At 40.2% G+C, this 13987-nt stretch overlaps 1 non-coding gene across 1 annotated transcript; it reads right to left on the bottom strand.

Moving 5' to 3' along the window:
• Window positions 1-6101: 6101 nt before the first annotated feature.
• LOC145950965 (U5 spliceosomal RNA) lies at window positions 6102-6219 on the bottom strand. The gene has a single exon (XR_014428792.1). It is a non-coding gene; the product is annotated as a U5 spliceosomal RNA (small nuclear RNA).
• Window positions 6220-13987: the final 7768 nt, after the last annotated feature.

Raw genomic sequence — 13987 nt, forward strand, 5'->3', positions numbered from 1 at the left:
ATCAATCTCTGATAAGTTGCACCTGCATTTTTTAACCCGAAGGGCATGACCTGATAGCAATAATTGGTCGAATCAGTTATGAAAGCTGTTTTTTCTTCGTCGCGGGGATGCATGGGGATTTGATTGTACCCCGAATAAGCATCGAGAAAGGTGAGGATTCTGTGGCCAGAGGCACCGTCAACTAACCGATCTATGTTCGGGAGTGGGTAAGCATCCTTGGGACATGCTTTATTGAGATTAGTGTAATCAGTACACATTCTCCATTTTCCGTTCGGCTTTTTCACCATTACCACATTTGCTAGCCAAGTGGTGTAGTGAACTTCCCGAATGAATCCCGCTGCTAGCAACTTGGTCACCTCTGCTTCCACTGCTTGCTTCCGTTCGGTTCCCATTTTCCTTTTATGTTGGGCAACCGGTCTCGCTTCGGCACAAATTGATAATTTATGACACATGATATTGGGGTCTATGCCGGGCATGTCAGAAGGTGTCCATGCAAAAAGGTCTTTGTTTTTCATTATTGCCCGGCACAAGATAGAACAGTCTTCTTCAGATGTGTCGGCACCGATGTATGTGACTTGAGCTGAATTCGAGCCGATCTGTAGCTCTCTTTTTGACTCTACCGGCTCTACACGTTCCTCATCATTCATTCTTGGGTCAAGATCCCAAACTGGTTCTTCAACTGATGCCGAAGAGTTGACAACATGAACCCTTTTGGAATTTGATTTTCTTTCTATTGGAGCTACTTGCAAGCTAGCAAAATAACATTCCCGAGCAGCTTTTTGGTCGGCGTCGATGGTGATGATTTTCCCCTTGTTAGATGGGAACTTCATTGCTAGGTGCGGAGTTGACACAACAGCGCCTAGCATATTCAACGATGGTCGTCCCAAGAGAATGTTGTAAGATGTATGAGCGTCTACCACGATGTATTTTATCTGAATCTCCCTGCTTTCCTGTTCGTCAAAACAAAAACGAGTGAAAAGCTTAATATACCCTTTGGTGTTCACCCTCTCCCCTGCAAAACCGACCAAAGGATTGTCATATGGGACCAATTCTCTTTCGGAAATACCCAATTGTTTAAAGGTATTCCAATACAAAATAACTGTCGAACTGCCTTGATCTACCAGCGTTTTCTTTACTATACAGTTGTGAATTTCCACGCTAATCACCATTGGATCATCGTGCTCAGGATCGATGCCTTGAAAATCAGCGTCAGTGAAAGTTATTGTTGGTAATCGTCGGGGAGGTTGCCTATCCACATTATTGACCGAACGAATAGCTCTAAGGTGTCTCTTTCGGGCAGAAGATGTCGAGCCGCCACCCGCAAATCCACCTGCGATTGTGTTTATGACCCTCCGACGTGAAGGTGCCGAATCATCTTTCTTTTCTTGCGACCTACTTCGCTCGCGCCGAGGTCTATCAGACCGATCCTGCGCATGCCGATCATTGTGTCGATACTGGGACGATGAGCGGGGACGATATGAAGCTGGCCGATCCACAAAATTGTGCAACTTGCCTTGCTTGACCAAATCTTCAATTTTATCTTTTAAGGCGGCACACTCTTCAGTTAAGTGTCCGCGATTTCGGTGATACCTGCAGGTTTTGCTGGTATCGGCGCGTGGCGGAGTGGAAGCTCTCTTTGGAACCGCCAACACTTCTGCTGCCAAAGCTTGCTCCAGTATCGCGGCCCGGCTTGCATTAAGAGGGGTGTAATTGGAGTATTTGGGACCTCGCACAGGTCGGTCCCGAAGAGCTATTTATTTGCCTCGCCCCCTGTATATCTGTTCGATTGGCTTCTCGGGCCTGGCCGACTGGTCAGCCCGGGCCTGATTTCGAAATTCGGCCAACTCCTCCATTTGCATATATTTATCTGCTCTCCTGCGCAGATCATTCATATCTGAAGGAGGCTTCTTGCATAGGCTATTGACGAATGGCCCTGGTTTTAAAGCCGTCGTCAGGTGATGAAGTGCTACCGCCGGGTTAAGATCTCGGATTTCCAAGGCTGCCTTGTTGAACCGATCCATGAAAGTTCGAAGCGATTCTTTCTTATCTTGCCGAAGGCTAACCAACGACAAAGATGTCAAGCTATGGGGACGGCTTGTTGCAAACTGAACTGTGAATTGAGATGACAGAGTATTGAATGAGTCGATCGAGTTAGGGGGTAGCCGAGTGAACCAGCTCAACGCCCTACCCTTGAGGGATGTGGGGAAAATGCGACACAATGCAGCATCATCCGTAGTACTCAGGGTTACCTGCGTAAGAAAAACATCAAGATGTTCATCAGGATCAGTGGTACCATCATATTTATCAATGGGTAAAGATTTCCAATTGTCCAAAAGAGAGAGCTGCATTATGGAGGGGGTGAAAGGGTGTCAGTGTGAGCCGATAGTTGTCAAATCTGCGGGCCGACCGACAGTGGGTAAGGCCGAAGGGTTCTTTTCAGGTGCTACTGCCGAGGCACGAGGGACCGATGTATGGATCGTATGGGACTGGTGCGACCCTTGAGTTTGCGTATTGGTGACCTGAGTAGGTTTCCATGAGGTGTCTTGATTCCTTAGTGCCTCATTCTCAGCTTTGAAGGCCGAAAGCTCCCTAGCATCTTTTTCTCGTTGTTGTTTCATAGCCTCCATCTCTTGTTTCAATAGACGGACGGTTTCAGAAAGGTTGGTTTCATCCACTCGACATGTTCTTCTTCGTGTTGCTGATCTACCGTGTTCGTCCTCCTTGTTATCGCCATTGTCTTGCTCGATTAATCTCTAAGATCGTCTCGGTTCGGCCCCACGGTGGGCGCCAAATGTACTTGTCTGAAGGGCACACTAAGTCTTCTAGTAGTCCGAAGGCCGAACGAGACTCCCGACCCAGTAATCCGATACGCTGAGGAGGGGGCTGGTACCTGCAAAAGGCACTCCAACGCTCAAGTCAGGACAAGCTCGAATCTCTAGGGTAATTAATGAACAGTGACGTTACCTTTTGTCCTTAGCTATTTATACTGTCATTTATGGGCCCCGGACCCCATGGGCCTCGCAGCATACTTACCGTATTAGGTAATACACCCTAATCAACTAATTAACCCCCAATTACTTGATTAAAGGTAACAAGTGACGATAGACCGATCCAGGTGGCCGATTGGCATTCGGCTGCCTGGTTCTGCCATTCAATGGCCGACAGGGTGGTGGCCGACCTCCCTACCCGTACATATAATTATATAATAGAATAACCTATTAATATTAAAAACTGTAACGATATCATAAAATACTAATCATGTTAATTTTAAATTTTGTAATTTTAAAATAAAAGTAATAACAAAATTTACATAAAAATAATTATGATTATATTTTAAAAAATAAATAATGAATATTAACAGAGAAAATAATACATTAATTAAATGAAAAATTTTTACAACATTTCTTCTCTAAAATATCAAATAATTATAAAATTTATATTTATTATGTTAATTTATGGAATTTAATTAAACATACTTTTATATTAAAAAATATTAATAATTTTATGTAAATACTTTTAAAGTAAAATATTCAAAAAAATTTAATTCAAAATATTTTCCTCTAAAATAATATTCTTATAAAATAAAAATAATAATACATTAATATTGTAAACTGTAACAATATCTTAAAACATTAATTACTAATTAATTCGGTTTTAAAATAAATTTAAATAAAAAATTACATATAAAATTAGTATATGTAAAAGGAATAACTTCTTTATAGCTCTTTTTCTCAAACATTCATTAATCATATTAATTTTAAATTATTACAATTTTAAAGTAAAACTAACTATAAAATTCACATAAAAAATAATTATTAAAAATAATTATAATTATATGCTAAAAATAATGAATATTAACCAAAGAAAACAAAACACATTAGTAAAGTGAACAACTTCTACTACAATTATTTTTCTTTAAAATATAAATAAAATAATTATAAAAATTATTATTTATTACGTTAATATAGAAAATATAATCTATTAATTAATAATATAAAAATAATTTCTTTCCCTCCAAAATTCTTAACTCTCTTTTCTTAAAAGCTCCCTAAAAAAACTATATATATATATATATATATATATATGTGTTAATTAAAAAAAATAATTAAACTAATTAAAAAATATGACCTGAACTAAAAATTTGGGCTTAAATTAAAGAAGACCGCACAAAGCAGGCTCACTTCCAATTATGATGTAGCATATTAAGAAAAGATTAAACAATAACTAAGATCAAAATTGTGACTTTTGCAATAACTAAGATGTATATCAAATATGAGGAAACAAGGAATTTTATAAAATAATTAAACAAAATTAAATAATGGAATGAGATTATACTATCAGAAATATTTCAACAAAATTCTGCTCTGAAATATATAACAATATAATAGGAAAGAAAATTATAGACAGGGAAGAATAAAGATTAACGAATTTTGGAAACAATACTTTTAGCCATCATATACATTTATCATTAAGATGAATGCATTAGTGACTACCAAGATGGCATGCAACACTGCAACTAAGAACCATATGGTGCAGTATTAAATTGTTGTGCCTAGTGCAAAAGTTAACTAACACTTGAAGCAAAAATTCTGAAACTGAAAATAAGAAAACTAAGGTAACAATGGTAGCTTAGTTGACATAGTATATTCATTACAGTCTCAGCATGAACAATTTATCAACTGATTTTTCTTACAATTGATACTGGAATCTATTCCCATGGTTAATGACTTGATATAGCTCTAATCAACTCCATGGTCCAGAAGTGGAGTGGATTTGCAGAAGACAAATTTTCATCTTATACTCCAAAAACAATTTTTTTTTACACGCAAAAAAGATATTGAATTGAAAAATAAGACATTGAATTGAAGCACAAGATGTGTTAGCAAACCAAAAACAAATTGAAGATCAAAAAAAATACCTTTTCAATGGCTTTGACATTGTCCTATAAGAAATAGTGACAGAAAAACATGATGCAGTACTGAAATTGTAACTAAAGATTAAGAATCAATTTATTAAAGCAAAACTAAAGTGGTATTAAAGAGATTATGAATTAATTTAACTTCATATCACCACTAATCAAACTTTTGGAGATTATTTAGATTCATTATGAGTCTTAGTTTTTAATTCCCCATGGCAAAGGCTATATCAGATTTAATATGTTCTAAATTTATTGTAACCTGGTTGAAATTAACCCTGGATGATAATCAAATAATATATCCTTTTTACATCTAGTAATTACTGCATTAATTAACATTCACCCTTTCTAAAATTGTGAATATTCTTTCTAGACAATTATCTCATGTTCATCTATATGGAAAGACGAAAACAATGTGAAACTCGAATATGGAGAGAAAAGTAAATAAACATTACTTTTCAGGGCTTTATAGCTAAATTAGAGAAGGATTATATTAATTAAAAATTTATAATTTATAAGTAATTAATAATTATTTTATAATTTTGGCCAGCGTCATTGCCAGTAATGGTGCAGTTTATAGCTAAATTAGAGAACAATTAAATTAATTAATAATGTATAATTTATAACTAATAATTATTTTATTATTTTGGTCAATGTCACTGCCAGTAATGTTGCAATTTATAAGATGAGTAACTTTGGCTTCATGAAAGATGTGGGACTTCAAACCCAACAATATGTTATTTTGAATTTTTGTTCTCCAGGTTTATTAGAGTACTTTCTTTCTTTGTATAACATGTGGGACTTTATACCCATATACAAAAAAATTTATTAACGTTAAACTTTCTCGTTTAGTTACTTATAATTTTTAATAGAATTATCCCAGATTCGCAAGACATTCAACAAAAAAGGTTGCATGAGTGTAATATTGCTTTGATCTTATCACAAAAATTTCAAATCCATGCAAAGTAGAATAAATTTTGTAACTAACCCCAAAACAATCTACGTCATTCTGTACTAAATTTGTAAACTTATTATCAACAAAAAAAATAGTTAAACATAACTAAAAAAACTTCAATTTAGTCAATTATTCACTGCATATAAAATTAAAGTAATTTAAATATATTCAATATATAAAATAAATTTATTTGTTTTATATATAACACTAAAAACTTTGACTAGTATTGTAAGGTCCTCTAAGGAAGAACCATTTAAAAAAATTAAAGTATGCCGCTATATGTGACAAATACACGGTATTCTTTAGTAAAAGGCGAAAGAATAGTTCGCTTTGTATTTATCACACGGCTCCATGCTTACAAGCTGTGGTAGGTGTCTTATTTTATAATATAGAGTTTACTTCAGTTTTGTAAGTTGCTCAATGTGGGGCTTTATCAAGACACAGACACCCTTATCTTTAAACATTTGTGATGAGTGATGACCCAACTTAACATACTAACATAGTCTTTTTCTTTCTTCCTCATTAGTATATTAGAAATAGTTTATCTTTCATCTAATTTTCCTATTACAGTTCTTTTAGATCTCAATACCTCAAAGCAAAGGAGGTATAAGGAACTAGACCTTAGTTTAACTAATCTTGGTTTCTGCAATAAGCTTTTTTTTTAATATACTAGAAACAGTGAAAGAGATTCCTAAGGTTCAGCTCTATTGTACAAAGAGAAAATTACAGGTAATTGACAGAATTCAGAATGAAAAATTAGTTAATTGAAACTCTGTAATTTTTATAAAATATGTTGATTGGCTTTCTAGGCCTGAAGTTAAGAATGTGAACAGAGGAATGCATTCCTTTGGATAGCAAGTTTATTGTTGTATTATGTATCATTTCTATGCTTAGTATTGTATTTTATTAGTTTAGTATCATATTTATTGTTTGGTCATGTATATGTACTACCTATAGCATAAATGTTTAACAAAAACCATCCAACAACTTATATATAATTGAATTAAGGTAAACCAAATTAGCAACTGCACCAATCCAATTCAACTGAAATAGCAGAAGCACAAATACATTTGAGGAGCCTTAGAACAACATTGAATGTATACATTATTTCTAAGGCATAATAGAAAATATAAATATAAAATATGACATCTAATATGATTGCAAAACAGGATATTTATTACTAATTATGAGGGTTGTGGCAAGCTTCACAATGTTCACATATGTGGCATAGTTTGTTTTTATGAGATTTCTGTCACTACAATTAACTTATGGACCATGTGAGTGTTGCATGTGTTCCACACATGTTCTCAGCTTGTGCAATCATGGATCAACTTAAGTTCACTTTATCTATATTGTTTTCTTATAATCTCTCTTTTCACCACTTAAGGCAAAAAAATTTTGTGAATAGGTTGCCCTTCAAAAACATTGTTACTATTCCATTGTCAATCAACCACAATGGCTCACCATTCACTAAAAATCCACAATTAGCTTTCCACTTAAATTCATTAAATCATATTCATCCAACTTGTCATATATTCTACTAAAGCACCATTTTATGTGTTTCATGTTTCTAGTTACAAGGAATGTTGGGTATGTAATCACACCCATGTTGTACTTATCATCCAAAAAGATGAAGAAAAAGATATGTGAGAAAATAATGGCTCATAACATTTATTTTCCTCTTCTATGTTTCGGACTAATACCAATAAGAAACTTTGATAAGTAATTTTGCATTAATTATTAGAAACTGCATGATGGCTGCTATGTATAAGAATTATATTTAATTAAATAATAGCCTAGTAGGAATGTAATTAGGCAAGTGTGTTATTATCTAAAGTTTGTTGGCAATGAGAACATACTCTCTTTAGGAGACTTGTCTTTAAGATAGCAAGTTTATTGTTGTATTATGTATCATTTCTATGCTTAGTATTGTATTTTATTAGTTTAGTATCATATTATTGTTTGGTCATGTATATGTACTACCTATAGCATAAATGTTTAACAAAATCCATCCAACAACTTATATATAATTGAATTAAGGTAAACCAAATTAGCAACTGCACCAATCCAATTCAACTGAAATAGCAAAAGCACAAATACATTTGAGGAGCCTTAGAACAACATTGAATGTATACATTATTTCTAAGGCATAATAGAAAATATAAATATAAAATATGACATCTAATATGATTGCAAAACAGGATATTTATTACTAATTATGAATTATACCGTATGGTGGCCGAATCGCCCGAATACCCGAGACCGTCGCTTATGCCGAGTACCCGAGCCCGCCGACCACCCCCAGATGGGGCGAAACGGGTCGGCGGAGTCGGCCGAGTATGTCGGCATCATCTAGATGGTTACGGAGAGATTAATTAACATAATGCATAGGATTAGACCCCTAATTTTCCGGGGCCCAGTCCCTAATTGCAGCCCAATAAGAACTACTATAAATAGGACCCCAACGAGGTATGTAATTAATTCTGAACTACCGCATTTATTACGCCGAGCACTAACTTGAGCGTCGGAGTGTCTTTGCAGGCACACCCCCCCCTTTCTGCTTCGGACTGCCCAGATTGGAACGAGAAAACTGAGACCGAAGATCCGACCCGTCACAACAAAGATAATTGAAGTGTGTATCCTAACACAGGAACATTTGGCGCCCACCGTGGGGCCGAGAAGACGTTTTCAGCCCCTTCCGAACTCTACGACTGAGACCAAGACATGGTAGTAACCCGCAAAGGACAATCAACAGCAACTCAACCGATTCCTAATCCCGATAGCAACCCCGTCATGACCAACCAAGAACGCTACCTGTATGGAATGCCTCAAACCGAACCAGAACCTGTGATACAAGAGGTCCGGCCGAACACTAACCGAGACCAACCTGACCTCCAAGATGACTTGCGTGCTTTACGAGAGGAAATGGCCGCTATCCTATGGCAGAGAGAGGCCGACGCCAGGGAGTTGGCCGAACTGCGACGACAAAATGCCGAGCTCCAAGGTCTTAACCAAACAAATGTGCCGTCAACCCCTACTCTCCAAGAGGAGTCGGCATATCACGCCCCGACCGACCATGTGACCCGAACTCCCGTCAGCTCATTGATAGCCAACAAGGCCGATACCACCACTCACTCCCTAAGGCATCCCTTTTCCCGAAGAATAATGGAGGCAACCCTGTTAGACCATTGGAAAAGCATGCCGATCAAGAAGTACAACGGGTCATCCAACCCCAAGGAACATTTAAACGTTTTCCTGACCCAGGCAACCCTCTCCACGCAGGACGACTCGGCTTTATGCCGAATATTCCCCACATCGCTGAAAGGAAGAGCTTTGAGTTGGTTTACGAGACTGTCGAGTGCCTCCATTGACTCGTTTGGTGAGTTGTCGTCCCAGTTCACCTTGCAGTTCGCAACGAGTAAGCCGTACAAGACGACCTCATTAGCCTTGGCCGGGGTCCGTCAGGAAAAGAAAGAAAGCTTGAGAAGCTTCATGGACCGATTCAACAAGATTGCAATGGAGATTGGTGATCTTAATCCTACCGTGGCATTGGATCGGCTGAGCACGGCCCTCAGGCCGGGACCATTCGTGAACAGTTTGTGCAAAAAACCACCCGTTGATATGAATGACCTCCGACGAAGAGCCGAGAAGTATATGCAAATGGAGGAACTGGCGGAGACCCAAAACCAGGCCAGGGCCGAAGAGGGTTACGGCCGAAAAGAGCCAGGCCGAGAGCCCCTGAAAAAGGCGAATGCCGAGTCCTCGAGCACTCGACCATCGAGAGGACCACGTTACACCGCCTACACCCCCTGAATACGAGCAGGGTCAAGGTGATGGAGCAGGCCCTCGCTTCCGAAATCCTTGTGATGCCGAAAAGGGCGAACACTCCCCCGAGAGCCGATAAGGCGAAAGCGTGCCGGTTCCACCGAAACAGAGGACACTCGACCGAAGAATGCTCAGCATTAAAAGACAAACTCGAGGACCTCATCAAACAGGGCCACCTGTCAAGCTTCATCACCCCCCAGAACCACCAGTCGAGGGGGAGTAACCGCCACCACTCACGTGAAGCACCCCCACCAAGAGACTGACGCCGCCGATCCTGGTCAAACGAAAGGAGAGACCAGTCAAGGCATTCTCGAGAAGACGATGACCGACCGAGAAAGATAATAAATACGATAGCCAGGGGCTTCTCCAGGGGAGGTTCCACCTCTTCGGCGAGGAAAAGACACCTCCGGGCAATGCGGTCGGTAAATAGTGTGAACCAGCCAAGGATGCCCAGGATGCCACCCATAACCTTCTCCGACCGAGATTTCCGGGGGGTTGATCCTGTTCAGGACGACCCCATGGTGATTTCCGTCGAAGTACACAACTGCATCGTAAAGAAAACTTTGGTTGATTAGGGGAGCTCGGCCGACATATTGTACTGGAATACATTTGTACAGCTCGGAATTCTTGAGGAGAGCCCAGAGCCGTACCAAGAGCCACTGGTAGGCTTCTCAGGCGAAAGGGTGATGACGAGAGGGTGCATCGACCTGTATACCCGATTCGGGTTCGATCAAAAGCCTTCCCAAGAGATCAAGATCCGCTACATCATGGTGCACGCAAACACGTCGTATAACATCCTACTAGGTCGACCCTCCATTAACGCCCTCGGGGCGATTGTCTCGACCCCCCACTTGTGCATGAAGTTTCCGTCGAGAGATGGACAAGTGATAACCGTACATGTTGATCAAAAAATGGCACGAGAATGCTATCTCTCCAGTCTAAAGGTACAGCCAATGGCCGACCCCCCGAGGACGAAGGGTGTGAATGTAGTAGGGCAGCAGATGACGGAAGACATCGAACTCGATCCTCGGTTAGGCGAAGAAGAACGAATCGAGCCAACCGAGGACCTCAGACCTTTTAAGCTAGGCAATACCCCCGAACAAATCACAAATATGGGATCTCAGTTGAGCGAAGCCGACTCAAGACGAGTCAAGTGCGTTATGAGGGATAACCGAGACCTATTCGCATGGAGGGCATCAGATATGCCAAGGATAGACCCCAAGTTCTTATGCCATCGGTTAGCCGTATGCCGAGATGCGCGACCCGTCGCGCAAAAGAAAAGAAAGATGGGGGAGGAGAAGCGAAAAGCTGCGGACGCCGAGGTGAAGAAGTTGTTAGAGGCTAAGTTCATAAGGGAAGTCAGGTACACGACTTGGCTAGTTAACGTGGTTTTGGTAAAAAAGTCGAATGGAAAATGGAGAATGTGTACCGACTACACCGACCTCAATAAAGCCTGCCCCAAGGACGCCTATCCACTCCCTTGCATCGACCGACTTGTCGATGGAGCGTCCGGGCACTCTATCTTCAGCTTCCTCGACGCCTATTCCGGCTACAATCAGATAAGGATGCACCCTTCCGACGAGGAGAAGACGACATTCATCACTGAGAACGCCAACTTCTGTTACCGAGTCATGCCTTTTGGATTGAAGAACGCCGGGGCAACCTATCAGAGGTTAATGGACAAAGTGTTCCAGGGGAAAATCAGCCGAAACATAGAGATCGACGTGGATGATATGGTGGTCAAGTCCAATTCTCTCACCGAGCACATCACGGACCTAGCCAAAATCTTCGGCGAACTCCGCAAGCACAACATGAGGCTAAACCCCGAGAAGTGTACTGTTGGGGTCAAGGGAGGCAAATTCTTAGGCTTTATGCTATCAGCAAGAGGCATAGAAGCGAACCGAGACAAATGCCAGGCCGTGCTGAACATGAGAAGCCCAAGCAACCTCAAGGAATTGCAACGCCTCTCTGGGAGACTAGTCGCCTTATCCCGATTCCTCCCACGATTAGGCGACAAAATTAGCCCGATGACAAAGCTCCTGCGGAAGGCGTCGGCCTTCTCGTGGGACGAGCACTGCGAAGCAGCTTTCACAACCTTGAAGATGACTTTGGCGACTCCCCCGACCCTTGCGAAGCCTGACCCTCTCAGCCCAATACTGGTATATTTGGTCGTGTCCGAGGAGGCGATCAGCTCGGTTCTGGTGCAGGAAAGAGAAGGCAACCAAGCTCCTGTATTTTGTCAGCCGACTGCTACAAGATTCAGAAACTCGGTACCAGTTGATCGAAAAAGTGGCGCTCAGTCTAGTACACACTTCCCGACGCCTACGCCATTATTTCCAAAGCCACCAAGTTGTTGTACACACCGACTGCCCCATCGCTAAGGTGTTAAGGAAGCCCGAACTCGCCGGAAGAATGATGGCCTGATCGATAGAACTCTCGCAGTTCGACATCACCTTCAAACCGAGGGGACCGATCAAGGCTCAGTGCTTGGCCGACTTCATAAATGAACTTCACCCACAGGGCCAATTCGAGGAACCATGGTGGACCCTCTGATGGAAGTACTTGGAGAGGATTGATATTCTTCCAAGCTTTCCATGCAAGGACCGAAATGCTCCATGAGGTTATCACGTTTTGACCTTGGAATTCTCCTTTGAAGAAGCTTCAATGGAGGAGAAGCACCTTTGAGGAGGTTCGGTTACCTCTTAGAGAGGTGAAGAAGCTTGAAGAACCAAGCTTCTAGGAGAAGGAACTTTGAGAGAAAACTAGGAGAAGTTTTTCTCACGAATTTGACTCTTGAAAATGAGAGAGAATTTCTGAATTCTAAGTCTCATTAATGTCCAAAAGTGAGTACAAGTGTAGGAAAATCAAATATATAGGGGAAGGTAGCTTGTAGGAGAAGTTATCCCTAACCATGGTTCACTAGGAACCATGGTAGGGTAAGCTTTAACTCCCACGGTTTAGGTAGATTGTAGGAGAAGCCAACCTTAACCATGGTTCACTTAAGAACCATGGTAAGGTTGTCTTAACCTTCCTAGGTTTAGAAGCTTGCAAGGCAAGCTTCAAAACCTAGAGGTGCTAGTTCAAAAATTCGGCCAAGGAGGAGAAGGAGAGCTAGGCGGCCTTTGGGTCATTTTGCTCCTTGATTTAATTTGAAAAATCTTGATTTGGTTTAGTTAGGTTCATCATATGATGATGAGACCTAGCTAAATCAAATCTATGAAAAATTAGGAGCAAAATGAGTCCAATATGTAAAATTTTGCCTAGGCCCAACTCAGGCCCAATTTCTAAACACACACCCTAGCTTTGCTAATTGTCACCCCTTTTTCCCTACTGAAAAAATACAAAATGAATGTATCAACTAGGGAGGTTAAATGGAGCTAAACTCTCCAAGTAGCCTACCTTAAAAACAATATACAAACACTAGGAAAAAACAAGTAAAGTGCCTCACAAATACAAAGGCAAAATAACCTATACAAGATACTTATTTGAAACTATACAATATATACAAGTAGAACTAGGCTTCTCTTCATGATAGAGCATTCCAAATGAAGACTACCTTGGGCTTGGCAAGTCCACTAGTCTTTACAAGGTCCAACTCTTCCTGTATTCTTCTAGCCATAGCTCTGGTAACTGGGCCCTTGGCCCATGGTCTATCATCCCCTCCTTCTTGAGAAGGATTTGTCCTCAAATCTGTAGGCTCATCTTCCTCATCATAACCTGCAAAGGGAATAAGATCACTTACATTAAAAGTGTTACTCACTCCATAATCACTAGGAAGATCTAACCTGTAAGCATTATCATTAATTCTTTGGAGGACTTGGAAGGGACCATCTCCTCTTGGATTGAGTTTAGACTTCCTTTGAGAAGGAAACCTTTCCTTTCTCAAGTGAAGCCAAACCCAATCCCCTTCCTCAAAAATGAGGGCTTTCTTTCCCTTGCTTCTATCTAAAGCAGTTCTCTCATTTTGTTGTTGTATTTGAGTTTTAACCTTCTCATGCAATTTCTTAACAAATTCAGCCCTAGATACCCCTTCTTTATGAAAATAATGAGAAGAATCTGGTAGGGGTATTAGGTCTAAAGGAGTAAGAGGGTTAAAACCATATACAACCTCAAAAGGTGAGATTTTGGTAGTCTTATGGACTACCCTGTTATAAGCAAATTCAATGTGGGGCAAGTACTCATCCCAAGACTTATGATTACCCTTAAGGACTGCCCTTAACATTGTAGATAGGGATCTATTAACTACTTCTGTTTTGTGGGTGACAAGTAGTAGAGAAAAGCAATTTAGTTCC

This window comes from Cajanus cajan, chromosome 8 (assembly GCF_000230855.2).
Source record: "Cajanus cajan strain Asha chromosome 8, NIPB_CcT2T_4, whole genome shotgun sequence".
Taxonomy (NCBI): Eukaryota; Viridiplantae; Streptophyta; class Magnoliopsida; order Fabales; family Fabaceae; genus Cajanus; species Cajanus cajan.